Here is a 13,529-nt window from a genome sequence, read left to right as displayed (position 1 = left end):
CAAAATAAAACACAGTAAGGTCAGCTAAATTGTGGTGGTGGGAGATAAAGGACCCCCGAGCCCCCCGGAACGCTGCGGCCTGATGTTGTTGTTCATGGCTGCCTAGAGACGGACACTACACAGCCGCGGTGAGTTGCTTTAAAATGTCCTCGACCCGATACTCCACCATCCTTAGAAGTAAGAACTCTGGCAGAAATAAAGACGTGAATGAAGAGACACACATTCCAGGCTAAACAGGCAATTATTTAAAAAACATCGTGGTGCCGTTTGCTGCTGTGTGATGTGATTGATATCAGGCAGAATGGATCAGGAGAGGAACACTGCAGACCCGTTCGTGTCTCTTTATCCCTCAATCATCTCCTGAGGCTGATACGGTACAGAACGTTTTGTTATTGATTCAGTTTCTTATTGTGCTTTTAAAAGACTATTATGAATTGATTATTTGCTTAGGATGATAATTTATTTAATATATAATAGTATCAGTCAAAGTAATATGAATGGCAATTTAAAGAACAAATCATACTAATAGATTAACAGTACAAACCTAAATATTTCCTACTTTAAAACGGTTTGTTTCTGTATGTTTTATTTAGAAATCTTGATACATTTTATGAATAATTGTTCAGCGTTCATTTAATGTATTATTTAACTTTTATTTTATTAACGTGGTTTACCAGTTTGGATAACTTGACTTCCTATCAATGAAGAAAAAACATGCTAACCAAGAATACACCAGACACAGACCTGCAGCCCAGGGGCGGTTCTAGACGACGGTTCCAACCTCCAAACCTAACTATTTATTTGTATAAATATTTTAATAATACAATTTTTAATACCAGAATGTTCACATAACTTTTATATTTTGGGTTGTCTGAGGACACATTTTGAATATTAAATCAGGTGTTACGATCAATTACTCAGTACTTGATTAGATTTTTACCAAATGCATTTTACACCTACTTCATTAAAGCTTAAATAAATCTACTTGAGTATAAATGTGTTAAAGGTATGCTACTCTAATTGGAGTACAATTTTGTTGGGCGTCCCTTATTTTGATTTCTGAAAGGTAGCAACCCTAACTGCAGCTTGAATAAAATGTAACTACGTAGCATTTTTGAGAAGTCTGGATTGGTTTATGTGTAGTTGCTTTTGACTGTTGCTGATGGGGAGAGACATTTCAGTATCTAAAACTAATAGAAAAAATTTAAGCAACCTACTTGCATACTGGATGTGGACTGTTGGATGTTAAATTCATGAGCAGTAAATATTGTGCAAACAAAGTTTTTGTCAGGGGGCCCAAGATTCCTGGCAGCTTCCCTGCTGAAAATTAAAACCAATCTACAAAATCTCATCCAGCAGGGGAGGTTATTATTCTATTTGAACATTTGTGCCATCAAACTGATACAAATTTCAACATTATGCTGGTTCATAAACTTTCATTTGACGAGAACTTGAGCACTCTTTAAATGGAGAGTGAAACCATGATGTTTAGCTGAGACATTCAGTTGACGAGAAATTCTTCCTGTATTTGTTATTTATGTTCCCCAGCTTTTTGAAAAGAAATCCTGCCTCACCGGATCATTTGAACTCTTACTGTGTTCATTGAACCAACTGCTTGCCACTCGATAAATCGTCTGTTCATGTTTTTTTTTGTTTTGTTTTTTGTTTTCCCTGCCAGAAGTAGATACATGATTTGACAAGACTGGGGGATTCAAGGCTATACATTTTCTGCGACTTTGCTTTATAGTCTGCCGTTCTGCATATAGTTTCGCTCTCCGCCCGTGGTTCACTAACTGTAGTTGTCTTTCATCTCCCCAACATCAGCATCAATTTTTCACCGCCATAAGTCCCAGCCACAGGCGCATCAAGCCCCATTATGCAACGGGATTCGTGTCAGCACGTTTTTAACAGCAGTGAAACGTGTTCCTCCCAACAGCCCGGGATCTCCGGAGCATAAGTTACAGCAGTGTGAATATAAATGAGCGCCGTGACTAAGCATTATCTCCCGTGTCAGCGTTCAAGCAAACAGCAGATCTTGAAGTATCGCCGCTATTATGCGGTTGGATAAACCCACTTCGCCGCGCGCGTGAGGCAGAGGCGGCGGAAGTGAAGGGAGAGGAATCTTAATGTCAGAACCGGAGGAAAAACCGGCTAAATTACGTTCGGCAGGTCGACGAGGAGCTCATTGCCATGGTAACAGGCCATGTGCCACACCACCTCCCGTCTCCAGCCTTCGTTCTCACTCCATTCTTCCCTGCTCGCCTCCTACAGCCATCACTCATGAGAGGGAGATGACACCGTTGTCTTTCGGCTGTCGCTGCTCTTATCTGGCCGCCGCATGCCGAACATCCAACCCGAGCGACCCACCTCACATCACACCCTCTCATTTACGGGACCCTCCGAGTCTTTGTCTCTTCGCATCCGTCTTTCACGTGTTATCTGCCCTGGCATGACATGCTTTCAGCAAAAAACACTAAATAAATAAATAAATAAATACCACCTGTTGACATGGTAAACAAAGGGGAAGCTTCATGCTTGTTTCTGTGCAGGACAACTCTCTGACTGGTTTGTAAAATGCCTTGTAAAGGTATTTCTAAAAAGTTTTCCACATTATGACATTGCATTATGTATTATTATTGGATTTCCTGTGATAGACCAACACAATGTATAAGGTGGAAGAAAAAAAATAGTTGTTGTTTTTTTTTTTTTTTTGGTTAAAGTTCGGAAAGTTTTGCCTTGTTTTGGGGCTTCCAAATTAACTTTGACCAACCGGTTGTTTTCCCCGGGGTTGCTCTGGGGTATGTGCGTTTTGCAGCTGTTCTGGGGGTCTCCACCCCCCGGGGGTGTCCCCGAGCGCCCCGTTTTGGTGTTGTAAAAAAAAAAATAAAGATATATAGAGCGCTGGAAAAAATGAAGAGACCACTTTACTGAACCCCATTGAAAACCTCATGGTTATTCCACCAAATATTGATTTCTGAACTCTTCCTGAGTTAAAACATTAGTATTGTTGTTTCTAAATTAACATGAACTTGTTTTCTTTGAATTATTTGACGTCTGAAAGAACCGCATCTTTTTCGTTATTTTGACCATTTCTCATTTTCTGCAAATAAATACTAAATTTTTGCTTGGAGATGTTGTCAGTAGTTCACAGAATAAAAAACAAACAAAAACAATGTTCATTTTATTCAAACATATACATATAAAGACTAAAATCAGAGAAATTGATAATTAAGTGGTCTCTTGATTTTTTCCCAGAGCTGTATAAATATGTGCAGGACACTATTCATGCACAAACCACCAATGATGGTGAAGAAACAGTATCATGACCAAGCAGACTTAGGAACACATATCATTTCGACTAATATCAAAAAATGGAGAGAAACCATCGCTACTGCAAAACGGCCGACACATGGCCGTTCACCTGAACTGACAGGTTGAGCAGGAAATTAACGTTTTGATCATTCCCACATAGATTATTCAAGTTCGTCTACTCCAGCAGTTTGCAGTGTGAACATAGGTGTGTGTGTCTCCTGCCTTGCCTTTGAGACTCTCCAGACAATTATCAGCAAGTCAAACACAGAAGACGCAGCTATAAATGAATGACGTCTTCTGTTGAACTCTGCTTACAGCTAAATTTCAGTGACCCTAAATGTAGCTGGGTATAAGCAGGAAAGACAGAGTCAGGAAAAGTGGAGAGAACGAAGAAAAGTGTGTAGCTGGCACATGCTGTGTGTGGGCAGCTTAAAGCTTCCGTTGAGCTTGCTCCAAGACCCGATGAAAGTTTAATGAAGTTCTGCTGCTGCAGCATAGAAATGCTCAGTCTCAGGGGTGTTGGAGATAAGGACTGGCTGGAGCCTGCCTCCAGGTTTGTGTTTCAGCTGCCACTTTGCTACTTAGAGCAGTCTGGTCACTCCGTTTAAAGTGTCTCTCCTTCAGGGCTTCACTCCGCTGAGGGCCCATAGATGAAGACGGATGCCATGTTGGTTCTGAGAGAACAGCTGACCTTGTCACTTGTCAAACAAGATGATAAAAGACAAAGAGATTGAGAGATGTTATTCTGTTTGCCTGATTTCTGGACAGGTGAGCAGAAAGTATAGGAGGTGGACAAAGAGACAGAAAGTGACATGATTTTTAGGAACAGTTTAATAGCTATTACTGATGATTTGCACGATAAATCCCTGATTTATAATAGAGTTCATCTGTTGTTTAATTTCATTGTCAAGTGCAGCCAAGTGCCAAAGTCCCCTGGCTGAATACCAACCCCAAATCATAAATCCCCTGACAGTTGGTATGAAGTTTTTTTGCTGATGTTTTATTAGTTTTAGGCAAATTTTCTTGTACTATGAGGTGACTTGTCCAAAAGAAATTCTTCTAGAAGTTTTGCTTTGCTGCTGTTATTCGAGAAAAGATGGTGTCTTGTGGTAATACTCGCAAGAAACTCATATTTCTTCAGTCTTTTTCAAAGTGCACACTTCTGCCTTGTTCACATGGCAAGGTTTTTATGTCTCTCTCTTTTAACCACAAACTGTTGCCATTGCTTCTTCCCAGTCGGGCATGTTTGTTTCCTCAGGACTCACGTTTGGTTTCAAGAGGTTTTGCAAGATTTCCCATTTCAACGTTGGGGATTGAAATCAAACCGACTGTGTTGTGTATGACCAAAGCTGTTATGATTTTTAGCGGCGTCTCTGGTTTCTCGGATTTTGAAAATCTTGCTGTGTGAAGCGGGCACTATGGGAATGATTCTGAAAATTCTGATAAATGTTTTTGGGTTTTTTTGTGTGTTTTGTTTTAAACGATCTAATTTTGGGGGGACTCATCTGCGATGTACTTTTCTGGGAAGCCTAATAACTCTCTTTTATAACTGTCTTACAAAAATACTGTTGTGTTGTAATTGGTTAACTTTTGTCTCCATCTGGATTTTTAAAAAAGAAAACACTAGTGGCCTTCATAAACAAGAATTGACCTAAGACTGGGAATGAAACCCAGGACAACCACATCAAAGGCTAGAACGTCTACACATGGTGTGTGTGTTCTAGCAATGGATCCACCCAGTGCCCTGTTTTTTGCACCATCTGTGTAGGTTAAGAAAATATCAGTCAATCTTTACAGTTGCGGTCTTGTAGCATCAAAACAGCTCAACAAGTCAGTATAAATGATAGTTTTTAATGTAGCTCTGCAGATTTTTCCATGGATCCCCATAGAAAAAAGCCAACATTTGCCACCAAAGTCTTATAATGTTGCAATTATAAAACATTGCTGGAGCTATTATGTAACTCCAGCTGAAGTAAAAAAAGAGAAAAAAAAGTCACTTATTTTAATCAAACCCCAATCCTTTACTTGCCTTCTTCTTCCTAAATGCTTGATTAAGCTAAAGGTCACAATATATTGCACCAGCAAGGCGACTTTTTCATTTCCATCTCTCTCCAGTGACAAACTGATGCTACACCAGCCCAGTCAAATAGAGCCGAATGTTATGGATTCTGTGTTTTCCTCTATCACTTTTATCCTCTTTTATCTGCTTACACGCACACGCTGCGGCTTACATAACCATGTTTTTGTGTATCTGTTCCATTTGTATGACATGTTTGGCTTGTGACATTTAATCATTTTTCAGCATTAAAGCCTGTTTTTATATATACTATATATAACCAAATCTCATTATTTCTCAAGGTAATTTACACTGAGGGGTTCTGGTCGGGTCCTGAAACTGGTAAATGAACCCATTTGGTGCACAGAGACTAAAACGAATGAACTCCAGCACTAAGTTGGAGGACATTTTCTTAGTCTGTATTAGAAATGACACTTTTAGAATATAATGCTTTTCCTAATTACTTTTTTCTTTTCTCTACAGAGTAAAAATGGATTCAAAGCAAGCTGCCCCAAGCCTTGAATTACATTTACTCAGCGAACTTAAAGCGCCACTCAGTCCATGTGCCTGTCCTCTCTGGGGTTCCTTTCATATGAGCAGTAAAACGAGACTTTACCTTTCTGGAACACATCTGTGAAATAATATTAACTCTAAGCTAGATTGTGCAATAAAAATACATTTAGGCTTACATATATTCCACATATGATATATTAAAATAGATACAGTATGAGACATACATTCTAAAAATTATTTCTAATTCTGGGTTTGTAGCTTTGGAGCGACACCAGGTCACTGAATACTAGTATTCAGAAGTATTATGTATAATTTAGATATAATTGAAGAAATATTAAATTCAGTGCATGTATTTTGATAATGCAATCACAGGATTACTTCAGATTTCACAAATAATAATGCATGAACAAACATTTACATAATTTCATACCCTAATGAATGCTCTTTTATTGTTAAATAGGAGATAAATTCTTCTAGAAAAGTAGTGAATGGATCTGTTAGCACTATTAGTACACTACAGAACGAACACCAACGACTGCTCAAAAACTATATGCTGAAATTCAATTTGTAGCTTATTTCATATTGCAAAATTGTGTCTGAAGGTTTTGTGCAGTGAAAGACTTTTGCAGTATTTAAAACGTTGCTCAAAAACATGTATTTTAACTCAATTTCAGTTTTCTTTGAGCAATAGCTAAGAAATACATTGAATGAACAGTCTGCTTCATTCCTTTGGTGCCTTCTGAACCATACCTAAATTTGCAATAATGGTGGGTTCAGTGTTCAAGTTAATAATCTCCAAATTTAGCATCTCATTGACAGCAAAACACAAGCAATATTTATGTATTTTTATTATTTTTGCACAGTTGGATTTATATTCATATTAGCAATAAGGTTTGGATGGTTCATTTTTCTGGCTAATAAATAAAATCAGTTGAAAAGTCTGTTTCGTATCTACTCAGGTTATCTCATTCTGATATTAAAGTTATATGTAGTATTTTAAAATTTTGGTTTTTATGAGGGAAGATCTCACAGGAACAACATCCAAATTTGAATAAAGTAAAATATGTTCTTCCTTTTGAGCTACAGTTAAAGATTTAGTGATGAACTTTGCTGTTTTGAGAACGATGCCGTATTTTATTGTTCTTATGTAAGCCCTGCAGTGTTCAGTGGAGCAGACTGGATTTAAAGGTGCCCAGCTACATACAAAGAGGAGAAAGGTATTTTTCCATCTCTGACTGATGAAACTAAACACAAATGTGCACACGCAACCTTCCAGACCGCATATGTTATGAATGCAGAAATGCCTTCGCAGGGTTAGGATGGCCTGATTGCAAGCTTTAAGTCAGCAGGTGTTCACGCGGCATGCGAGGATTTCTGGGTTAACCTCATGCCTGCCGTCTGTTTTACACACAAAGCATGAAATCCCCACAGTCCGTGTTCACACTGCTCCTGGCAGAAGATGTTCTTTCTCCAGCCAACATTTCATCTGATCCCGTAGTGCTGTGGGTGGCACTTTGCTCGTCTCCTTTCTACTGTTACGCTGCAAGAAAAAAAAAAAAAAAAAGGAAAAAAGGGAAAATGCAATCAGGCCGGTACGACGACTCATCGCTTAGCAGAAATGCATTTCATGCACGTCCAAGTCAAACACGACCGACAGAGACGCTCATATGAAGAGACGGGGTAAATACGTGCTGCTCCGTGTGATTTCTCCTGGCAAATGCGAAGCGAACAAATTAAACCTGATGTGTTTGGGAATATAGCTAAGCTAAATAAAATGTGAGTCTGATTATACCACACTCTTGTATGTCAAAATTTGGGGTCTTGTGTCAAAGGAATGTTAAAGCATTCTGTTATTTTCAAGGCTCAACTCTGTTCTTTTCACTTGCATCTATATATTCTGACCTAATTTGCTTTTAAATGGCAGCTTAGTTTATGTGGAATAGCCGGGAGTAGTGACTATCTTACCACTGGTAAAAGGAGAAAAGCTAAGCAAATGAAAGTCAGGAGGAGGGACAAAAGTGGAAGGAATGGCCTGATCTAAAAAAGAAAAAAATATATTAAAGGTTAAAATCATGTTTACACCTTATTACTTTTGCACCAGACAGTTGCTTATCTTTCATTATTTTGTAAAACAAACTAGGGCTGTTTCACTACTTCCTCATTGGATGTGCTGCTAAATGCCAGTAGTTATAAATAACATTATAAATATATATACATATACACACACACACACACAAACACACACACACACACACACACACACACACACACAAACACACACACACACACACACACACACACACATATCTTTCATCACTAAAACATCAAGAAAGGCAGGACAGCTTGCCATGATTTGCACATGTTGGTGGGAGGCATTAACATTTAGTTTATTTATGCTACTGGCAAACTCTCTGTTGCCATTTCTCTAACAGGATGAAGTGAAGTGCAAACATATTATCCTCAAGTACACTTTTTGAATGCATCATGATCATCAAGCCTGAAGCCTGTGTCATCTCAGCAGCAAGCTGGGTAAATGCGATGCGCTCACTGTAACAGCGTTTTCTCGTATCTTTTCTCCAAAGGCTGCTGAGCGGGAAGAAAAGAATATCTTGACAAGAATTGTGCAGTTCTTGACATTCCGGTCTGCTCCACTGAACATTACCCCATAAAAGCCATCTGTGGGCGTTTCGATTGTGAAGGAAATTATATTAGATTCCAATAAAAATTCAACATGGAAGAGATTCATGGCCCATTCTGACAATAAAAGTCATATTTTATGTCCCCCTAGAACTCTTTATACATAAAGAAAATAAATAAAAAAAACACATAATTAATCCACAATTTCTAAATCATCAATAAAATCAGATCTAAAATCTTTATATGTTTGTGCCTGTGTTTGTGCTTTATGAAATACAGGCACAAACATAAGAAACAGAATTAGCACAGCATAACGTCGACACTGCTGTACGCAAAAATGAAAATGGAAAAATGTGTGAGGAAGCTGTAGGACGAGGCAACCAGTTCATAGATCTTATTTAAGGGGGACATTTGCTCTCGCAGCGTCTCTCTCCTCACTGATAAGGCACCAGAGCTGTACGCCAGGTGTAAGATTGCTGAACTAAGCAGACAAGACTGGAAAATGAAGAATCTCTCAGGGTACCAATACAGCTGCTCCCTGCTCGGGTTACTGCAGCTGGAACAGAAGGCAGCAGAGAGGAAAAAGCTGATACTCTGCAGTGCTTCTAAAGCACAGCTTCTCAGATAGAGGAGCATCAATGTGAGTGCTTGGACTTGAGTAAATTTTATAATGATTTAATTGTAGGTCTGTGTACTTTTTTATAACATGTATTTTGTGCTATGCTGTACACCAGTGTGGCTTTTGGTCAAGTCTCCCTCAATAAAACTATTTCATCTCAAGGGATTTTCCAGAAAAATTGTGTTTAAATAAGGTTGTTTTCACTCCAGTAGACTTGGTTTGATTGGTGGACCGAAATTCCAACTTTTGTTATATTTGTCGAAACTCTTTGAAAAGTTTGTTCTCCTTCTCACCTGTGGTGGCGCTGCACCAAGAACCACTCCAGGAAATGACATGAAAACCTCCGAAGAATACACAGTGCAAAATGTGAACAAAACTTGAGCGCTGTCAGATTTTAGTGGTTGTAGGATTTCACTTTTCTCTTTGGTAAAAGACCACAAGCCATTTCTAGTGCTAGCGCTAAGCTCGTGTTTATTTTTGGTTGTATTTACCCAGAATGCCCTGCACTGTAGTTCACTTCCTAATTCCCGGTCTGCTTGGCATTCACAAATGTATTCAAATTGAGAAAAAGTTCAGTTCAGCCAAACCGAGACCTAGGTTTGTAGGCGAACCAGAATTCACTTTTTTGGTCTTTTTTTTTTTTTTTTTTTTTTAAGAAAAAAAGATTATATTTATATGTGGTTTTAGCATTTTAGCATTACTATGGTTTGGCTTTTTTGTTGTATTTTGGCTTTTGCATCTTGTCGGCTATTTTGGGCCATTCTAGTTGCTGCCTATAATAAATAAAGGCATCCACTCAGCAGGGAGTAAACATGCTAACATTAGCTTAGCTGTTCAGCATTGGACTTCAGATGCAGACATTTTCAAAGTCAGGCTTTCCTACATGATTTAGGTGTTCTTTTTGCTGCCACTTACCAGTGTTTTACATAAACTAAAAGTTAAAGCAAATCTTGGCAAGTCTTAGAACTGCTTCAGTTTTTTCGTTTTCCTTGTTGACCTTGTTGATTTCTGTGAAATCTCTATTTTTAGGAACATTTAGTCTTTGTAATCAGGACAAGCCTTACATTTGTTTCTTTACATAATCAATTGGCATTTCATATAACACAGCATTGATTCTGCATATCTTACCAGTATTATGTAAGTATGATTCATGCTTGTGTACTTCATGCACAACAGTCTGTCTTAAAAATGCATACATACTGGAATACAGCAACATTTGAAGAAGTAAACGGCTAATTCCTGTCAAATGAACACAATACGGACCCGATGGCTTTGGTGTTAGATTTGTACTTTTTGCAGAGTTTCTACCAGCAATTGATGGAAAATAATTGTGACGTCCAAGTTTTCAAAGAATTTACCAGTTGCATTGTTTTTACTAGATTTCTGTTATTTTCCAACATGTTTTCGTAACAGCTTGCTGTAAACAAAGTACGGCTCTCAAACGTAAAATTTACATACATATTGTGTCATATTGTGTATGTTGCCATCGCATCTTTTCTGTCCATTTTGTTCTCATTCATTATTCACAACGTGTTTATACATCCATGGGACGATAACCTTGACTCCACATGTCTGACAGTGGTAGCGTTTTATAATGACATTGCGTAAGAATAACGGGGCCAAACAAATTAATTCAGCCCTGATCGACTGAATAGATACTTTATTTTTTACCTTCATGAATACTGACTGAGATAAAACTTAGAGTCGACCCTAGTTTTTAATTTATCTTGTCTTGTCCCCTTGGGCTGAAACATGCTGCGTTAAATTGGATCTACACTGTAAAAAGTAAGTTATAACTGAACTGGCAAGAGTCCCACGCTGAGGAACAGCAGATGCTACTGTAGCCAAGTTGGGATCTATGAAATTGGTTGGGTTACTGTTGGACTACATTGTGTACTTCTGGGGAAAAGCTCCAGCTATGCTGAAAGATTAAAGGGATAGTTTATATATTTGAAAGTTAGCAGCTTTCTTGTATTAAGGAGATGATGTCATATTGAAGAAAAGAGAATGAATCCTCATAGATGGCTCACATTTCTAAGTGAAACACATAATATAGATTATTTACTCACAGACTGATGTTTCCAAGCCTTTAATTATGTTAATTATGATGATTTTCTGCTTATAGCCAATGAAAACTCAATATTAAAGATTAAATATTACGTCAGACCAATAAAAAGCATCAATTATAATAAAATGTGAGCTTAATGAAATGTTCATCTGCTTGAAATTACTTTTTCAAAAAGTAATTTCAATCTGATCCACAGGCCTCATCAGAACTTATGTTCTAATTTATTGAATATGACTGTATTAGCAGTTGTTAACATGTTAAATATTGTTTGGTGTTTTATAACCAAACAATATTTTTGATGCTATAGTGAAACAATGTTAGCAGAAGGAACTAAATCAGTCCACTTTGTAATTAAACTTAACTGTCCTATGAATATGTAGATGGTCAATTATCATTAATATATTGCTTTGTCCTAAAGATGATCCTTGAAACTTTTGGTTTTTCAGTTTGAAACCGTTTTGTGGTTTTGTGTACTTTTTACCTTTTAAAGTATTGAATTAGATTCAGACGTAATTGTACTTTTCAGCTGGCTTAAATCCATCTAGTCATCTTTTTTGTAGTATTCTTGTTTCTGGGCTTTATGTCACGTTTTTTTCTGGGTATTGTATTTGGCTGTGGCATAACTTTTAAGTTTTGCTTTGTTCTACAACACAAGTTAATCATTAGGTGGAGAACAGTCGTTCAGCAGGCTGTTCCTGACAAAGAAAAGATGTTGATGGGATTTTATTGACGTTGGATGTAGCTCAATGAGCTAAACTTGTGACTTCCTTCCCTGTGGTGGATCTGTCAGATTTCTTCCTTTGTCCCATTTTGAAGAACAGCTAAGCAAAAGAGGCATGTATGTCCCATCATATTTATGTTCCACAGAATTGGGAAGTAGAAATCGTTTGGTGCATTTTATCTTTAAGGATTAGCCGTCCATTTTTTAAACGGAACAAAACTAGAAGATGGAAACGTTCCTGCCGTTTGTTTCTAATCAAACCGACCAATTCCTCTACGTGGCCCATTGTAATGAGCTGCGCAGTGGCATCATTTGCTTCATCAAACTCCCTGGGAAATGATGCTGACATATTGAAAAAGTGGTCTGGGAAACGAAGCGCTAAAGCTGCACAGTGAGGGAAACTGGCAGGACGGTCGGTGGGGGGTGGAAGAGCTCAGCTGCTGCTGGCTATGTCCGCATGGTTATGAAACAAAGATGGAGACTCAGTGACGTGATGCCTTTCAGACCAAGCTGCTGACATCCTCAAGCTTTAGCCTGGAATCATAGTAATGACTTCCTTCTAAGACTAAGATTCATTACTTCAAATGGGTTGTTCTGTAGTTGCATTTTCCATTACAAATGTGTGCAAAACTTTGTCAATGTTCCTCAAGTGTTTCCCGAAAATGCGAAACCACAATTTTGCAATTGCATTGTTTCCATTAAATAAGAAACAAAACAATCACATGTGAATTAGTTTGGTCACATAAGTCATTAAAAACATGGCGCTCCATCATCCTGCCACTTCCCATCGTCGTCTTCTTCGTAGTTTGTACCAGTGACAACGTCCAGATGTTGATTGCATGAAGCAAAAAAAGTGTTTTCTACTGCAGTTTTGTAAAATAAACCAATTTTTATATGGATAAGAAACCCAGCTCACCCTACCAGCAAAACTTTTTGCTGAAAATAGAGGATTTTTTTTCCCTCAAAATTAATGTTTCCACTAAGCAAATTTATTTTCGAAATGTCAAATTGCACAATTATATGGTCAGTGGAAATCCAGCTACTGTAACTTACAAGATGACTCGGAAACAATGTTTATTATTAAAAACCAATCAGCCAAATTAAGAATGATATAAAATAGTTTAGAGCTGATCCTTCATTTGGTTAAAACTGCCTCCATACAAGAGGCAAACAGACAAATTTAGATACCCAGCTCAACAAAAGCGAGTCATCAGTCTATGGATTTTTCTGTTAAGACACCTCCAGTGTTTATCGTTGAGTAATGCAGCCACAGGTCGCAAAAACAAACCCCAAACCACCAATATGACAGTGACTCATCCGTTTAAGCAACTTATATCGACTATAAAAATGCAGCCACTGGTGAGGTGAGCTCTGGTGAGAGTGGTGCCAGCTTCCTGCTGTAGACTATTAATGATACACAGCGAGCACGGTTAAAGAGATCAAATCAATGGTCGGCATTTTAAATGGGTTTCTAAAACAGCTCTACTGTGTGGCTTCTAGATGAAGGTAAATGATATATCACTTTGTGTTTGTTGGTGTTAAACATTAGCATGAGCAAAGCTAATGTTTGTGGTTAATGATTTAGGGTTAGCGCAGCTAACTT

General features: G+C 38.0%; 1 long non-coding RNA gene across 1 annotated transcript in view; it reads left to right on the top strand.

Annotated features, from left to right (window-relative positions):
- Nucleotides 1–5,978, top strand: part of LOC107838106 (uncharacterized) — a 23,141-nt gene extending 17,163 nt beyond the window's left edge. Inside the window, exons 2-3 of the long non-coding RNA XR_001664172.1 lie at nt 5,369–5,374; nt 5,966–5,978. This is a non-coding gene — a long non-coding RNA (uncharacterized LOC107838106). The remainder of the gene's footprint in view (nt 1–5,368; nt 5,375–5,965) is intronic.
- Nucleotides 5,979–13,529: the final 7,551 nt, after the last annotated feature.

The sequence above is a fragment of the Poecilia formosa genome, unplaced genomic scaffold, assembly GCF_000485575.1.
Source record: "Poecilia formosa unplaced genomic scaffold, Poecilia_formosa-5.1.2 Scaffold213, whole genome shotgun sequence".
Lineage (NCBI taxonomy): Eukaryota > Metazoa > Chordata > Actinopteri > Cyprinodontiformes > Poeciliidae > Poecilia > Poecilia formosa.
This window is presented reverse-complemented; position numbering and strand designations above follow the sequence as displayed.